Genomic DNA, 16,435 nt, shown 5'->3' with positions numbered 1-16,435 from the left:
CGAGCCCGCCATGATGCCTGTTTTACAGGTGAGGAAACTGAGGCTTGGAGGGGTTTATTGGCCGGTCTGAGGTTGCTGGTTAGTAAGTGGTGGACCTGGGATTTGCACGAATGTCTGTTAGAGCGTGGGTCCGGAGCTGAGTTCAGGCTTCCTCTGTTCTGGGTTCCAGATGCACCTGCATAGCGTCGCTCTTTTCCCATCGTGAGCAGACCAAAGTAAACTTGGTATCTCCGTTTGCTTGTGTCCAAATGCGGCCGCCTGCCCTTCCCCCCACCCCTCCAGCTAACGCGGCTCCTCGCATCAAGACCCTCCCCTGGCTCATGCCTCTCTCCTTGCTCCTAGAATCCGCCCCGGACTGCTTTGACCAATAGAACGTGGAGGAGGTGACAGTGTGCCAGGTGTGGGTGTAGCCCTGAACGTCTGCCATGTTCCGGGTGGGGGAGGGGGGTAGCTAAGGAGCCCAAGCTAATTGACTGAATGAGGACAGGCCACCCCATTACGCATGCACACACACACACACACACACACAGAGCACATAGAAGAGCATCCAGGGGCCAGACACATCAGTGACGTCTAGACCGCCTCCTGCCACAGCCAGCCGGCCCAGCGGTCCCTGCCGATGCCCCGTGGAACAGAAGAGCCGCCCGCCTGAGCCCTGCCCGAGTTCCTGACCCACAGAATTATGAGAGATAATAAACCGATATTGTTTTGAGTGCCGTGTTTTGGGGTGGTTGGTTATACAGCAATAGAAAATCAAAACAGGAGTGTTGCTCATGTTGCAGGGGTTTTTTTTTTTTTTCCTGTTACGTGTTTTTTTTTTTAACTTTATTGAGGAACAACTGGGCCTCACTGACGCGTGTGAGTGTATACATTGAGAGTGTACAATGCGCCGACTGGATGGGCACCTCCATTGTGAGATGATGAACAAGGTCAAGATACTGAGCATCACCGCCTCACAGTTACCTTTTCTTTTGGGGGGTGAGAACCGGCTTATTTGAACTGTAGTCACCGTGCGGTGCCTCAGACCTGCCACGTTTCCTCTTTTTCTCCCTGAAAATGCGTTGCCCTTTGACCAACATCTCCCCGGGGCCCCTCCTTTTAAGGTCTTCCCATTCAGTGCCTGTCGAACTGGCCCTTCTGAAGCCTGACTCCCTGGCACTCTTTACAGGGGAACTTTCTCTTACAAAGTAAAGTGTGACTGCCTCTGAGTTATCCTTTGACATTCATAATGCATCAAAGGAAAGATCGGACTTTCTACGGAGGTGAGGAAAGATAGTGCAAAGGGCCCAAGGGGTTCACTTTACGCTTGCTTCTTTGATGCTATTGAACGTTTAAATAGCATTTCTGGATATGAAAGCAATACATACTCCCTGTAGACCATTTGGAAAATGCAGAAAAATATAAATGGGAAAATCGGTAGACAGACAGACAGAGATCGCTTCTTAGTCTACGGTTCTGCTATAAGGAATGTTACCATTGCGGTATTTCCCCTCACCGTGCAACACACACGTGCATGCCCCCGCACGCACGTGCACACGCACTTTTTACACAGTTGAAATCATCAAGGCACAGTGTGTGTGTCCTTTATTCTTTGCATTCTGTCGTAAGTGTTTTTCCTGTCTCATTAAAAATTCTTTACGAATATCAATTTTACTTTATTTTATTATTTTTTTAAACGTTTATTCATTTTGGAGAGAGAGAGAGAGAACTTGAGCAGGGGAGGGGCAGAAAGAGGGAGACACAGAATCCGAAGCAGGCTCCAGGCTCCGCGCTGTCAGCACAGAGCCCGACGCGGGGCTCGAACCCACGGACCGCGAGATCATGACCTGAGCCGACACCGGACGCTTAACCAACTAAGCCCCCCAGGTGCCCCTACAAATATCAATTTTAATAGCTGCCTTGTATTCTCCCCTCCGTGTTACTATGCTTTACCCAACCAATCCCCCAACACACAGAAGGCTTCCAATGTTTTGCTGTTGTGAACTCGGCAATAAACATCCTCACGGGTAAGTGTTTGTAACTCTGGCCGGAAGGGTCCCTCGCCGTGGAAGCACAAGGTCAGATGCAAAACGGCCTTTTCTAAGAGCGATCTGGAGACTGACCTATCTGAGGATTCCTCCTCTGGCAGCTGCCATTCCCATGTTGAAGTTGTGTATTTTCGACTCCCGAATTCTTCCTCACCAGCACGTGGTCCAGGGCTCATGCTTTTTCTGGCTTCTATTGACCCCTTTACCTGCACCTTAGATGGGACCTAATTGTGCAGGCCAGTGGTACCGAATTCTTCCATTAATTCGTTGTGGGTCAGCGGACGTCATGTCTCGCTCTGGGCCTCCGACTTCTGATCCGGACAGCGGCGAAGTTTGACCAGATGACTCTCTGCCCACCCTTAAGTTTGAGCCCCTTCCTCGTGCCGACCACGGAGCGAAGGGCTTTAATATCTCTTCAACCGCACTATTATTATTAACCCATTTTACAGACGAGGAAACGGAGGCCAAGAGAGTGTCGATTGTACCCACGGCTCCTTAGAGGTTTGTCCACTGACCGGCTCTAAGGAAGGGCCCAACTTTGAGTCCGGGGTGACAGAATACTCCACGGGATTCGGATTCCACTCGCACGTACTCATATTCACCAAGGCCCCCCATGTGTCATCGCGGTGCCAAGTGCTCTTCTCATATGTACTTCATAAACCCCCCAACAGTTCCATGACACGATATTATCGTTCCCAGACGAGGAAGCTAACGCTCAGAGAGGTGAGGTGACTGAGCCAAGGCCACGCAGCTTGGAAGACACGGAGCATTTGAGTTCTGCCGTTTTGAAACACCAGACTGCCTCCCAAAGGCCCAGGCCCTGCCAGGAGCGATGGACCGGAGATTCGGGACCTTTTTTTCACCACGGTGCAGCGGGTGAAGGGGAGGGTCCATTCATTCCTCTGGTCTCTGGAATGTCCGGACCACTTCTGGATTTCCGTCCCTGCCTGTCTCTGCGTCTCCTTTGTTCCCACCTTCCCATCTGGCAGCCGATGTCCCTGGGTCTCCACCATATCTGAAGCTTCCTTATGTTATTAAAAACCTACCCCCCTCTCTCGGTCTCCTTCTCGCTCCCCCCCACCCCGCCCCCACGATTTCCTCTCCCCTCTCTTGCAAAATACAAAACCAGAAACGAACCGAACACAGAAGTCTGTAAATGCACCGGCTTGGCTCCTTCTGAGGCCCTGGGCTCCTGGACACAATCTTGAATCCTAATTAAGCCGTTAGAGAAAAGCTTGCTGCTGGCAACAGGGACGGGGAGAAATAGTTTCCATCACGCAGGATCTGGAATTGGAATTGGCTAGAAGGCCCTCGCTAGCCGCTTTCCATACCTAACAGGCAGAATCTCAAATGTTATTAATCCAAGTGAACCGTGCGAGACACGGGGAGGGAGCGGCGAGTCGAGTTATTTGATTTTTTAAGAAAGAAAACCGGGCAAAGAACGTTTTGTATCTGCGGCATCCTGGATCCCCCGCGACGGACGCAGCCGTCGGGTGAGAACTGGGTCTGCGGTACGTGGCGCGGGGTTTAATGCAACCACAAGTTCAGCTCGGACACCCAGGCCAAGGTGAGAATGCGGAATTCCCGACACGCCCCGCTTGGAGCCCCCGTGCCTTCGCGGACCGGCCCCCTCTCGGTGGCCGAAAGGGAGAGAGTGGGACGCAGCCACCGGGCAGCAGGGGCTGCGCGCACAGGCCAGCTCAGCCCTGCGCCCCCGGGGGGACGGTCATCTTGTTGAAGGGCCAGCCGCACCGCTCCCTGGAGTCGGCCCCGGCACACCCCGCCGTGCTCTCCCAGCCTCCGCTCTGCTACGGCACAGTGGACAAGGTTGCTCACTGCCCGCCGGCCCCGCCCCCTTCTGTCTTGCTCTCCGAGCCCTGGTTCCGTTTGGACGGCAATGCCTCCAGCCTTTCGGGTGGAGCTGGCCCAACGCAGACACGGCGACCTCTCCCTGCTGCGTCAGTGATGGGTCTCGCTGTGGCCTGTGGCCTCATCCTGGTCAAGGAGTCATAAGGGGGAGATAGGTTTTCTTTTTTTCTTTCTTTCTTTCTTTCTTTCTTTCTCTTTTTTTCTTTCTTTCTTTAATGCTTATGTATTTTTGAGAGACAGAGAGACAGAGTGTGAGCAGGGCAGGGGCAGAGAGAGGGAGACCCAGAATCCGAAGCAGGCTCCGGACTCCGAGTTGTCAGCACAGCGCCCGACATGGGGCTCGAACCCACAGACTGTGAGATCATGACCTGGGCTGAAGTCGGACGCCCAACCGACGGAGCCACCCAGACACCCCGATGTGTGTGTGTGTGTTTTGTTTTGTTTTGTTTTGTTTTGTTTTGTAACAGACGAGACTGGCACAAGGAGAAAACTCTTTTGCCCTCATCCCTCCTTTCCGATGTCATAGGGGTAGGACGTGATGTCTGGAGCTGTGGCAGTCATGTTGTGCTTGTGAGGTGGTACGTTTAACTTACTTTTGCCCAGTGCAAGCCTATGCCTTGTATTTTTGTACAGCACAAGTGCTACATGTTAACTAATTAAATAATAACTCAATCCATATGCAGTATCTTGAGGATGGCAGAACAGAGGATAGAAAGAATCTGGGTCTTGATGTCATTGTTGAGTCAACAACCCAACTGCGGAACTTGCCCCTCCAGTAAAGACTGGGTGCTAAGTGTTCTGTTTCTTGCAGCCAAAGCCAGGAGCAGGGATTGTCAGATGTCTATCCAATATCCACCCCCACTTTCTTCAGTCATTGACGTCTGGTATACAGCAGGGCAAACTACTACTCAGAACAAAGACTCCATTTTTTTGCAGCTAGAGTGGCTACAGGTCTAAATTCTGGCCAGTGAGATGTAAGTGAAAGTTGTGGGTGGGACTGGGGGAAGCTTCTTTAAAAGGAGCTGACTGTGCTAGGACTGTGTCTCCTTTGTCTTACTTCCATTCATTTGCCCTGCTGCCAGGAAGGCAAATGTGAAGTCTGGAGCCCCAACAGCCATTTTGGACCATGAGGCAAGTATGGGAGCCCCCTACAGAAGTGAGTGGAACAGAAGGAAGGAGGCTGGGTCTCTGCGGACCCGCTCTACCAGTCCTGGACCACCTGCTTCTGGACTTCTTTTCTGGAAGGGAATAAATGCCGGTGTGTTTAATGTTTTGAGTTTTCTATAAATCAGAGATGAGCCTAATCCTACCATTGAGACAAAAGCTAGCCCAAGAGTACTTTGCTTACAACCTTTGTGGACTTCCCACTGCCCACAGGAGAAAGTCCTGGTTTCCAAGGCCTGTGCAATAGATCTCATTCTTCCAACTCACCCTTGAAGACTCAGGTCAAAGATCAACGGAGCCTCTGAGAAGCCTCCCTGATCCCTTCTGGTAGCGGGGGCCCTGGCTCTGGGGTCCCTGGCATCTCGCCCATAGCTCTGCCCTGGAAGGTATTGCATTTCTCTGGGACATTCAAGCTGATGATCCTCGAGCGGGGCCCGTCTCTCTGTTGTCTGTGGAGAAGCCCCGAGAAGGGTCAGCTGGTCAGGCCCACACAGCAATGCGACAGAGACAATCCTGCCAGCGCTGGACTTAGCCCCTGGGCTTCCCCACCTCTCATTTTATCACACTGGAGGGAGGCATCCTGTCTGGCAAACCTCCTTCGGCACTCATTTGAGGAAGGGAGGGGGGCTGGAAGCTGTCAAGTTGGGTTTGTTGGATTCTCAGTAGAATTCTCTTCTTTTTTTTTTTTTAATTTTTTTTTTCAACGTTTTTATTTATTTTTGGGACAGAGAGAGACAGGGCACGAACGGGGGAGGGGCAGAGAGAGAGGGAGACACAGAATCGGAAACAGGCTCCAGGCTCCGAGCCATCAGCCCAGAGCCCGACGCGGGGCTCGAACTCATGGATCGCAAGATCGTGACCTGGCTGAAGTCGGACGCTTAACCGACTGTACCACCCAGGCGCCCCAGAATTCTCTTCTTCTTGGGGGCGCCTGGGTGGCTCGGTCGGTTGAGCGTCCGACTTCGGCTCAGGTCATGATCTCACAGCTCGTGGGTTCGAGCCCCGCGTTGGGCTCTGTGCTGACAGCTCAGAATCTGTTTCAGATTCTGTGTCTCCCTCTCTCTCTCTCTCTCTTGCTTTCTCTGCCATGCTTTCTCTCTCTCTCTCTCTGTCTCAAAAATAAACGTTAAAAAATTAAAAAGAAAAAAAAGAATTCTCTTCCTCTTGGAGAATTCAGCACTGACTACCCCTGAGGGTCATCCCCAGTTGCAATTTCTGGGGCCCCCCGCAGCATCGCTGGTGGGTCCTAGGTGAGCCGATCCCCTGGGGGAGAGGCCAAGCGGAAACCAGGCTGGGGCAGGCTCAGGGAGCTGGGCTCGGGTGATCGCTCAGAAGAAAACAAACAGCTCTGGGTCGTTCTCTGCCTCTTTCCGTGCAGCCTGGGGCCAGTGGGGCAGCACCTGGGCTCTGAAGACGGACTCTTGGCTCCAAGCTTCTATGCCACCACGAGCTGGCCGCGGGACGGTGGTGAGTTACGGACCCTCCTTGTGCTTTATTTTCCCCATTTGGGCAGGCGACAAAGTCATTTTGCCAAAAGTTAGCAAGCACCCAGTACGGGCCAAGCACGGTCCCGGGCACGGGCGGGGGTGTGGAGATGAAGCGGTGAACACCACAGACAAAGGTTCTTCCCTGCGGAGGTTTCGTTCGTGCGAGAGGGGGGTAGAGCCAGGGAGTAAACTTGTACAGAGATGCACGTCGGGTAAAGAATGCTGCAGCAAAAATAAAGCAGGCTTATTCTTTTTTAAGTTTATCTATTTACTTTGAGAGAGACAGAGAGCACAAAAGGGGGAGGGGCAGAGGGAGAGGGAGAGACAGAATCCCAAGCAGGCTCCACACGCTCTGCCCGCAGCCCGACGTGGGGCTCGAACCTATGAGCCGCGAGATCACGACCTGAACCGAAACTCAACTGACTAAACCACTCAGGCGCCCCGAGAAATTTTTGTTGTTGTTGAGTGACGTTGGTTGGCCAAGCACGGAAGGCGTTTGTTGTCTTTGCCCGTCCCCCCGCTCCCCCTAACCACCCAGAGGCGAGCAGCCCAGAACGGGGGCCGGGCGTGATTCATCTCTGAAGCTGGCTCTCGGATGGCCTAGGACCCATTTCCAAAGCGTTTTCCATAGAACCGTCACGAGGTAAAGATTACCAAAAGGGTTCTGGAGTCAAAGTTTGGAAGGGGCAAAGTTAAACAAAATAAAACAGGTGCACGTGTGTGTGTGTGTGTGTGTGTGTGTGTGTATGTGTGTGTGTGTTGCAGGACTTCTCAGAGCCTTTACAAACTAAGATACATCGTGACTCTTCAAGGTGGGCCAGACAGGGGGCGGCTGCCTACAGCAAGTAGCCGCCCCAACCTCGCCGGACCAGAGAACCACTTTGGGGCACTCACTTTAAGAAATGCCGTTTTAGAGGGCGTTGCCCTCCTGGGCCCTGGTCCAGGACCACGCTTAACAGTGGCATCCGGGGAATTAGTGAGGAGAGGTGCCCTGAAGTGTGGCGGAGACTCCTGTCCGCGGTCTAGGTGCTCTCCTTCTTTCTAGAGATCCCACTCTGGGAATGGGATCCTGTCCCTATCGGGGGTCGTGCTGTCTTTGGACTGTCACAGGGAGGTCACCCTAGCCTCGGGTCGGTAGGAATCTCCCCAAGGTGTGGCAGCCACCGTAATGTCCCAACTTCATGAGGTGCCTGGCAGGGAAGGGACAAAGGGGGTTCTCAGGACACTCCCCATGTCCCTGTAGGGCTCCGCAGCCGTCGCATCCCTCCCTCCAGGAGCGTTGTGACCCGGCTCCCTGGCCCTGGAATCCAGCCCGGATCCTTTCCCGCCCTCGCCGGCTCTGCGGTCAATCTTGACCGCAGACCCAGGGCTCTTCTGAGTGATGGTTGCATCCCGCTCTCCGGGAGCTTGGGCCAGATGTCCTGCTTCCAGAGCCAGAAGAGAGATCGCGCAGGCTTGTGAGGGCTTCTGGGGCTGCTCTGAGCTGAACTTGGGGGCTAGGGAGCGGCCCCTCTGCGGAGGAGCTGACCTCACAGCTCTGGGAGGCGTGTTGGGGTCCCTGGCCGGGCCGGATGGGGCGGGGCTCCGAGCTGCAGGAAGGGAGGGGCCCCCTGCAGCTCCTCTGGGCTGGAAGGAAGCTCCTGAGGGTCCCGGGCCCGGGTTCATCCAGCCTCGGGGGCAGGCATCTTGAGTGTCACCCAGGGCCCAGCAGGGCCCCAGGCTTCAGCTCTGCGGCTCAGAGGGAGAGGACCCATTTATACGGCCAGGGCTCTGGGGGCGTGGCCCGTCCCTGAAGCTCCGAGAGCCCAGCAGGGTCTGCTGGGGGAGGCTCTGGGCCTCCAGGAGAGGCCGGGCCCCAAGGGCAGGAGTGTGGGCTCGGCACTCAGTGCTGGTTTTCCTCCCAGCACCGGAGGATTCTGTTTGCAGCCTCCGTTCGGTGAGGTTGGTCGACGGCTGCAATGAATGGACCGGGAACGCGCCTGCTCTAGGCCTAGCTCTTAGAACCATCTTTCGCGGCCCTCCAGCTCGTGTCCTTTTTACTGCGGCCTCGGAAGCCACGTGGCGAGGCCTCTCCTTGAGACCAGCCGCCAGGAAGGGCTCCCCACTCACCAGCCAGCCTGTGGTGTGAACGAGAAATAAGCCTTGGGTCCATCGAGTCTCAGAGATGCGGTGTGTAGTCTTTTTTTTTTTTTTTTTTAAGTTTATTTGTTTATTTTGAGGGAGGGAGAGACAGCATGAACAGGGGAGGGGCAGAGAGACAGGGAGAGAGGCTCTCAGCCCAGAAGAAGCCGTGGGGGCTTTGTGCTCCCACAGCCCCAGGTGCACACCGCGCCGTGATTGCGCTTGTGCTGTGTGTCCTCCGTTGAGTACGTTACCCTCTCTGAGCCTGTTTCCTCCCCGGTAAGGTGGGCACGGAGGTGGCCAGGTGACAGCGTGCCCCACAGAGATGAGTAACGGTCTTCCCTCCCCCCGGGCGCTGCCTTACGAGAGCTTCTCGTTCATTCCTTTGTGGCTACAACAACATTTATGAGGCACCTACTGGGCACCGGCTTCTGCTGCAGGCGCAGGGGATGTCGCAGGGAACGCTGCAGACAGAACTCCCTGCCTTCACGGAGCTGACGTTCTGTCGGAGGCGACGGAAGAACGATGGCCCGTGGGTCTTCACCCGTGGGGTGTGTGCGTGTGCGTGCGCGTGTGTACCCGTGTGAGGAGTGCAATGGTCCCGGGGGACCGGGGCGAGGGGTCCCACCTCTTCCAGTCCTGAGATCCCACTAGCCTTCCGAGCCCCTAGGAGAGAGGAGTCAGGGCCCGGAATCGTGTTCAGGAGAGACTGGCTGGCTCCACGGGGTTCCGGGTGACACAGCGGCCCCGAGGGAGGGAGGGGAGCATTCTCAAGTGGCCAGCGTGAGGCCCAGGGACACTCGGGGACTCTGGTGGCTTGCGGGAAGGCAGAAGCTGCCTAAGTCCCCACTGCTTCCGGGCAGCGTTTTCCCAGACGAGGTGTCACGGAAACCGGAACGTAGGAATAAGGTCTCTGCAGGGGTGCCCCGTCCTTCCAAGATGGAGGGACAGTGGCTTGGCAAGGTGTTCTTCCGGTTGTGTCCAAACCCAGATGGTTGGGAAGAATATCTTTCCACCCCGACTCCCTTTCGGGGACCCCCGACACCAAGAGGCGCACGTAACCTTCAGAGACACATCAGCCCCGTCAGGCGGAAGGGACTGCGCCCGGCTGTCCGCTCCCCGTGGGCCACAGAAGGGAACCTCTGTCTCCCAGGAGCCCAGGGTATTCTGGCTTCAGGTCCTGACAGTTCCTGCAAATGAAGCCGGAAAATGCCGCCGGAGGGGTTCTAAGAACCTCTCTCGGTGCAGCAAAAACACGACGGGCAGACCACGAGGTCGTTGTCCTGTTCACGATCGTACAGCCAGCCCCCAGCGCAGCACAGGTCGGGAGGCACAGGTCGGGAGCTCTCAGGATGTTCAGGTGAGTGAAAGAATGACCTGGCCTTTTCCGTTCCTCCTCACAACCCACGAAGTGGCTACAACTATCCTGATTCTCCGGTTGAAGAAACCCAAGCTCAGTGAAGGGACTCACTCACATTTACACAGTAAGATTATAGATTTGGACCCGGGCTTGATCCCGAGTCTGTGTTTTGTCTGCAGCCATGTGTCACTGAGGGCTCAGGGAAGCAAGAAGTATCTCCCGCTTCAGGGAGCTGGAGAGTCTCATGCCAACCGATGAGTGGCCACAGGACATTGGCTTCACTTACTCTCCATTACTGTTAGAACAGCAGCTAACGTCCAGGGCTAAACACTGTCCTCGGTACTTATATAATCTTCACCGCTCTATGGAGCTGGTGCCATGAGCGTCCTTCTCCCTTTATAAGGAAACTGAATCTCAAAAAGGTCCCATGACCGGTCCGGGGAATGGCGGGTGAGCTGGGGCAGGACTGGACCCTGCGCAGGGGCCCCCTCGCTTCACCCAAGGACGAGGCAGGATGTGCAACAAGGTGACAGTGGAAGGCTAGGTCAGGTTCGCCTGACCAGGGAGAGGGGTCCTGGAGGCGGTGACTGATGCGCGGGGCCTGGAAGGTCCAGCTGTGAGGCTGGAGGAGGGAGGAGACATGGGGTGACCGGGGGGCAGCCGTGGACTTGGGGTCCTGCGGGGTCACGGGTTGAGAGGGAGTCTCCCAGGTTGGGATGGGAGCCCCAGCCTCGCTCTCTGGGGGGACAAGAAGGGGGCAGTGGGGCCTGCTTTCTAGCTGGATTAATTTCTTTTCTGCTACAGAAAGGAAAAGAAAAAGAGGGTAAGTGTGCCAAAGAGCGGTTGGCCTGTTCGTGTCAGGTGGGGCAAAAGTTTCCACGTTCAGAGAGGCAGCTCTCACGTGGTGAGCCAGGAACCACACGGCAGGGTTATACAACGTGAAACTTACACGACGTCCCCAGGGTCCCTGTGTCAACTCCCCCCTGCAAGCCGTCGTCTCCCTTGTCCGCGAGGTGTGGTGGATAAAGCGTGTGTTAGCGTGTGTGTGTGTGTGTGTGTGTTTCTCTTTGAAAAAGCAATGGAAATGAATGAAAAAGCCTTTGCATTGGAAAGGATTGGAAAACATGCTCTTTTGTTCATGCAGGAGCCTGAATCCAGAAGAGACACTGGAACAGCAGCCGTGGCCTGCTTGTTAGAGTTCACCCTCGTCGTTATTTGATGGCTACCGGGCTTGGAATATTTCGGGGGTGCATTGCCTTCTGGGGAAAAATGGGTCTTAGGCGCTGGGCAATTGCATAAAATGATCCTGGTTGTAGAATTAAGGAAGTTGGGGTTTGGCGAGGTCAGGGGACTGGCCGCCTCCTGCTGAGCGATGAGGGCCCAGGCTGCCTGTCTGGGTCTGCCCCCTGCACCGCTCAGGGCAGAGTCGGTTCTGAACAACACGCTGAGTCGGCGGCCAGTTCAGTGCAGGCAGCCGGGGCTGGGAGGGGACCCTCCAGCCGGGAAGTCGTCGGGATCTCTCCCGTTTTCCTCTTCATCTGGCCTGTCTCCCCAGGGACGTAGGTCTCCTCCGCCTTGCAACCATCTCTGCAGGCCAAATGTTTCCAGAAAGACTCCCGTACGTGCCACGGAACCCTTCTCGAAGGTTGCTGAAGTCACCAGAGCTCAGAGCTTCCAGGAGGATCTGAGGAGATGCAGAGAGGGAGGGGGGTGTTTTCCAGCTTTGGGAAGAGCGAAAGCCGGAGGGGATCTCTCTGGGAGATCTCGAGGCCCCCTGTGAGCCCGGGGCACTGCCGGGGGATGTCCCTGCTGCTCCTCGGTGGGGCGGTGACTTGGGGGCCCCAGCCCGTGCTGGCCGCGGATGGGAGGGGATCGCAGTTCTCCGGGTCGCCCTTGCCCCTCCCCGCAGGCGCCCCTCAGCAGCACTTAGAGAAGCCTGCAGTGCATAAGCAGCCACTTCCTACCCCGCTAAGCCTTCTGCCTGTCATCACGGCCCTTCTTGAGACACCTTTGGACATTCGTCTGGGAGGAAGCGCCTCCCTGCCACGGCCCCATTTCCTCGCGCTCAAGTCTGGATCTGATGCTAAATCTCGAGCTGACGTGACACTGTTTATAATACTTCACAGTTACTCCCAGGGTTATCCGGTGATCACCAAACCCACCTCTCGCCTTCACTTCAACTCTCTGAGATATGCACCCGAGGGCGGGTGGGGGGGGGGGTCCTGGTGCGGCCCAGCGGACGTGAGGCCAGCCGGGGTTTGGGGTGACGAGGGGAGAGCCACCCCCCCACCTAGCTTCTGGCCACCACCACCTACCACGCCCTGCCCTGGCCGGTGGGACCCGGGAGGACAGGGGCGGTCAAGAAAGAGCTGAGCTGTGCGGTGACCCAGCGGGGAGGTCCCACCAGGGCGGCAGGGAACTCGGAGGGAAGGGGGAGCAGCGTTCAGAAGACAGAGGGACCCAGGGCAGGGCAGGGGAGCGGAGGCCCTAAGGAGGAAATGGTTCATTCGTTCATACTCGCGCTGTTCAGGCCCGCCTGTGTTCATTCGAAAACCTCATGCCAGACTTTGCATAACACCAGCTCTCCTGCAACTACCCTTGTGTTAGTAGACTTAACAGCGGGCCAGGCCATGCGGTGACTGCTTCCTCTGTGCCAGACCCTGGGCTAATGGATTTCTAGGCATCCGCTCCTTTGATGCCCAGATCAGCATCAGATAGGGAGCATTTTTCTCAGTTTACGCAAAAGGAAACAGAAGCACAGAGAGGTGAACGACTTGCCCAAGGCCGCACAGCAGTGGGAGATCCTAGAATAACCCCCCGCGGGGTCTGTCTGAAACCCCTCTGTCCGCGCCCTCAGCGCCGTGCCATAGACACAGGCAGAGAGCAGAGGAAGCACAAGAAAGGAGGGAAGAAGCGATCGGCACTTGCTTCCCCGGATCTCAGAGGAGGAGGCACCGTGTCCGGTTCCGAGGGCTGCGCACTGCCACGGCTCAGGGTCCGCGGCCATGTCCACTCTCGCCAGAGTTTGGCCACATGCTGCCGAATTGAAGCTTTCAGCTGTTCAGCTGTTCTTGGCACCAAAGATCCAACTGGGTTTGAGTTCTTGTTGGCCATCTGGGCGTGTCTTGGGAGGTTTTCTCTTGAACAAAGAGATTAACGATCGCAGTACGTTACCTGACTTTTCAGGCCGATCCCACGGCCGCTGCTGGAGCCCTTGCCGGGATCCAGAACCACGCTGAGGGGGCCACCCCTGTTTTCTCATTTAACCCCCTGGGCTGCCATATCGTCCCCATTTTAGAGGAATCCAGAGGAGCGAAGAGAATGGTCCCGGGTCACCCTCCTAATAAGTGATGTCGTGGTGGCTACAGTTTTGGGGGGATCTGTGGTGGGGGGGGGCACTGAATCAGGCCCTTTCTGCCCGTTCTCTCTAATTCGTACAGCTCCCCTAGGGCCTTGGGGAGAGTGGGTTGAGAGTGACTTTACGAAGGAGGGGCCAGACAGAGTCAGGGTCCAGTCAGAATTGGGACCCACAATTAAGTTCCAAGAGAACTCCCCGTGGCCAAAACCGGAACAATTTGGGCAATGAAATTAGGAATACACCATTGGATTAAAGCCCAAAGTAGAAAATAAGTATCCGCGAGTCCATATTGATGTAAAGAAATGATTGAGGGGCGCCTGGGTGGCGCAGTCGGTTAAGCGTCTGACTTCAGCCAGGTCACGATCTCACAGTCCGTGAGTTCGAGCCCCGCGTCGGGCTCTGGGCTGATGGCTCAGAGCCTGGAGCCTGTTTCCGATTCTGTGTCTCCCTCTCTCTCTGCCCCTCCCCCGTTCATGCTCTGTCTCTCTCTGTCCCAAAAAAATAATAAAAAACGTTGAAAAAAACATTAAAAAAAAAAAAGACAAAAAAAAAGAAAAGAAATGATTGAAAGGGAAAAACTCCCTCCGCCCCCGGACTGCGGCTGCCTTCTGTTTCCGTATTGCATTCTTTATACACGTGTTTTTTTTTTTTAACGTTTACTTATTTTTGAGAGATAGAGACAGAGCACAAGTGGAGGAGGGGCAGAGAGAGAGGGAGACACAGCATCCCAAGCAGGCTCCAGACTCTGAGCTGTCAGCACAGACCCCGATGCGGGGTTTGAACTCATGAACCGGGCAATCGTGACCTGAGCCGAAGTGTAACCGACTGAGCCACCCAGGTGCCCTTTCGAGTTTTTTGTTTTGTTTTTTTTTTTAACCAAAAAATAGACTTTGAAAAAATGCAGCATCGCCAGCCCGAGAGAAAAGCATCGGTTGGTTAAGTTCTCAGCCAGTGTGCTTTCTGTCACTTTCTATTCCGTCTTCGTTTAATGTGTTTTATAACAGTAGTTTTAGTAATGTATGCGCACGGTTGGGGGCAGGCCAAAACCCCTTTAAAAAGTGATGATTCAGCCACACGAATTGAGCTTGAGTCGCTTTTCTGAGAAAATAAACGTAAATGTAAAAATGCACAAAAATGTTCATTTCAGTCTTGCGTACAATAGCAAAACATAAGACTTAAGTAAGCTATGTTCTATCCACACAGCAGAACATTACCTGGACATTAATGGAAAAGTTAAATGAATAAAAGGGATAAAAAGTATATACGGTTTGATTGCCATTTTATTAGCTTAATTAGTCTTATCGACATTCTAGAGGACGCTTGTTAATATCAGAACTGTATCTTCCTTCGGGAATACCCACGGCAGAGGTGGGATTTGAAGTAACTCACCAAATGTCCCTTTTTAGAGCCAATCCAAAAGAACTCCCAGTGGCCAACCTGGAACAATTTGAGCAACGAAATTAGGAATACACTATTGGATTAAAGCCCAAAGTAGAAAATAAGTATCCGCGAGTCCGTACTGATAGAAAGAAATGATTGAACAAATAGGACAAGAGGAGATAAATCTTCCTTACAGAAGAATTCGCCGATGATAGGGAGGCAATAAATCCAGTCCACACTCAGGGAGGGAGGGATTAAGCTCTTCCCTCCAGGAGATGGGGCTTAACCCCTTCTCCCTTGGGTGTAGGCTGCACTTAATTGCCTTTGCTTTCAAAGTATGGAATATGGAAAAGGGGAAGCAAAGCAGATTTGCGGGGGAGAAGCTTGGCAAACGAGACCTTAACCAAGGGACAAAGGTCAGTATCCTCAGTGATGGGCTGTGTGAACAGCAGGACCCAGTGTAATGGGAAGGGTTACCCCGCCTCTGTGGTAATTCTCCCCAAAATCAAGCACCCCGATTAACTATGAGGAAATCACCAGACAAACCCAGACTGAGACAGACGCATTCTACAAAGCACCTGACCAAATACTCCTTAAAATCGTCAAGGTCATAAGAAGCAAGGAAGCTCTGGGAAACTCTCATGGACTAGAGGAACCTGAGACAGGACCACTAAACGTAATTGGTGTCCTGGGTGGGTTCCTGGGAGAGGAAAAGGACACTGGTGGGAAAACTAGGGACACTGGGATAAAGTCTGGAGTCTCGGTAATAGTCCTGTACCAATATCAATTTCTCCGTTTGGACAAATGCGCCTTGGTGGGTGAGTCATCAGGAGAAAGCGGGTGAAGGGTAGACTCGAACTCTCCCTACGACCTTGGTGACTTTCCTATGCCTCTAACGTGATTCCAAAAGCAAAAGGCGAATCTCAAAGTGAAACAGACTTTGTTAGTAAGCGTGGCATTATGTTAGAAGTGATTGTCCGCGGGGGGGATGAATGATGTTCAAAGGTACAGCTTGCCTGAGGTGTGACCCGGCACCGTCCCCCTTCCCCTCGCCTCAGTAGTCTTCAAGCATCTGGAGACCCGTGTCCTTCAGCCCCCGGCATGCTGTCCCTAGACTTGACATTGTAAATCGGCCCTCTGTCTGGGCACTCCCAGGGGGGCTGGTTATCGGGCTCTGTGGAGGAGCTTCGCCGCGCCCCGCGGCTAGAGTGGCCCCTAAAAAAACACAAGGCCGGACTCCAAGTTCTGGCTCAGCATCTGGCCTTTCCCGCTGGGAAATACGTACCCATGGATAAAATCGGAACCGAAATTTGCATTGATTTTCACACGTGACCTGTTAGCAAGGTTGGAGGAGAAAGCCCCTGACGTGCCAAGGGGACCCAGGGCCACCCTCTCTGCAGGTCAGCCTTCAGAACACGTTTTATCTAAAAACTGTCTGTGACTGGAGGCTCCCATTTGTCAATGGCCAACACCCAGCTCCAACCGTCTCGACTCACAAAAGGAGGGGTATCGGCTCGTGTTTCTGGGAAGTCGCGTGGGCGGTCTCTTCCGGTGTGGATGGATATCACTGGGACTTTTCCCCCATCTCTCAACTCCGTCTTCGCTCTTCCGGCGGCAGGAAAATGGCGCATGGTGGTTCCAGGCCCGTATTGTCCTCGTTGTTCCAAAG

The 16,435-nt window shown here is 54.4% G+C and overlaps 1 long non-coding RNA gene across 1 annotated transcript; it reads right to left on the bottom strand.

Annotated features, from left to right (window-relative positions):
* Positions 1-14,648: 14,648 nt before the first annotated feature.
* On the bottom strand, positions 14,649-16,392 carry LOC123386193. Its single transcript, XR_006599957.1, has 2 exons — positions 16,263-16,392; positions 14,649-15,981 (listed from the first exon to the last, which is right to left on the bottom strand). It is a non-coding gene; the product is annotated as an uncharacterized LOC123386193 (long non-coding RNA).
* Between the last annotated feature and the right edge of the window lie 43 nt (positions 16,393-16,435).

The sequence above is a fragment of the Felis catus genome, chromosome B3, assembly GCF_018350175.1.
Source record: "Felis catus isolate Fca126 chromosome B3, F.catus_Fca126_mat1.0, whole genome shotgun sequence".
NCBI classification, from domain to species: domain Eukaryota; kingdom Metazoa; phylum Chordata; class Mammalia; order Carnivora; family Felidae; genus Felis; species Felis catus.
Note: the sequence above shows the minus strand (reverse complement) of the source record. Positions and strands in the feature narration are given on the sequence as shown.